Below are 1,797 nucleotides of genomic sequence, written 5' to 3'. Positions count from 1 at the left end.
GGCAAGCACCACCGGTTCGGCCAAGTGGCTGGCCAGGAGGTGGGTGGCCCAAGGGGCGCAGAGTGGCGCCAAGGTGGGGTGCACTGGAGGGGGCTCAGGCCTGGGCAGGGTGCTGGCGGGCGGGGATCTGCCTCACCCATGGAGAGCAAGGTTCTGCAGTGGCCCCAAAACGCGGGAAACTAGAGGCAATGACTGCCAGCGTGGAAGGACGCCCGGGCAGAGAGGCATGGACCCGCAGCCCTGTGGCAGGGGTGGAGGGGCGGTGCCACCTCAGTGGAGGAGCACCGCACTGCTGGGTACCCCACTGCGGTGGTTTGGTGAAGCTCCCGCCTAAGTGGGCCTCGCTGTGGCCTGTGCACTTGAGAGGCCGGAACTCCTGCTCCCACCTTGGCCCAAAAGCCAGCCTGTGCCCACCCTGCACCCAGTTCCCGCCCCGTCCCCAGTTCTCGCCCCCCCCATGGGGGTGCACACCTGCACAGTGAGTGCAAGCCTACCACCTGTTCCCCAGAAGGGGGGGCAGTAAAGAATGGGGGTGGGGGCGGGGGAGAGGAAAGAATGTGGAGCTTCTGCGATGAAGAGATGCTTGAGAATGAGGCTTGGAAGCCTCAGGGGGAGGTTTGTTCTGTTTGCCCTGCGGCTGCCCCTTAGGAAAGGTGGAGAGCATGGCTGTGAGGGCTCCCTGCGTGCGGAGTCCAGTTCCATAGCCAACTGGAATTAGCCTCAGTTTCCTGGTCTGTAAAATGGATTAAGCGTGTCCCAGTACCTTCACTGAGCTTTGAGGGCCAATTGAGATACTATACATAGAAAATGAAGGAAGACATGAGAAAGAAAAGGAAGGGCGAGCAACACAAAAGGAAGATTGGAAGGAACCTGTAAACCTATTGTCACTTAAATAGGGAATATAGTCAATAGTGTTGTAATGACAGTACAATGCCAGGTGGGTACTGGAAATATCGAGGAACACTTTGTAAAGTATATGATTGTCTAACCACTATTCTGTAACTAATATAAAACCTGAAACTAATACAAAATAATATTGAATGTAAATAAATGAAAATAGGAGTGAAATTTTTCTAAATTTCAAAGTTTAAATAAAGGCTGTAAAGGAAGGAAGGGGGAGAATACAAATAGTATTTTTCATTTTACCACTTTATTGTCTTTTCAGTACATGAAAAAGACAGTTGACTTTATATGGTGCTTTTATACTTTTCTAAGTCATTATCTCATTTGATGTTCAGGGCAACTTAAAGACAAGATAACTATTCCCTCCACTATTCAAAGAAAGGAAATCTTGGTGCCTGAGCCCTATGATTCAATCATCAAGCCCTGATTGTAAAGCAGGGTTAGTGAAATTTTCTGTGAAGGGTCATATCTATACTAATAAAAGCCTTGGGGGTGATCTGGCCAGCAGGGTAGGGCAGTTGGGGATGATCAGGCTGGCAGGGGAGTAGTTAGGTGTCAATCAGGCCAGCAAGGGAGCTGTTAGGGGCGATCAGGCTGGCAGGCTGAAGCGATTAGGGGCAATCAGGCAGGCATGCAGGCGAGCAGTTAGGAGACAGCGGTCCAGGATTGTGAGAGGGATGTCCAACTGCCAATTTAGGCCTGATCCCGGCAGTCGGACATCCTGGGATCAGGCCTGCCGGACATCTTGGGATCAGGCCTGTCGGACATCCAGGGACATCCTGGTATCAGGCCTGTTGGACATCCTGGGATCAGGCCTAAACCAGCAGTTGACATCCCCCAAAGAGTCTGAGATTGGAGAGGGTGCAGGCTGGGCTGAGGGACACCCCCCTCCCG

This window comes from Myotis brandtii, unplaced genomic scaffold, assembly GCF_000412655.1.
Source record: "Myotis brandtii unplaced genomic scaffold, ASM41265v1 scaffold210, whole genome shotgun sequence".
NCBI classification, from domain to species: Eukaryota; Metazoa; Chordata; class Mammalia; order Chiroptera; family Vespertilionidae; genus Myotis; species Myotis brandtii.
Note: the sequence above shows the minus strand (reverse complement) of the source record.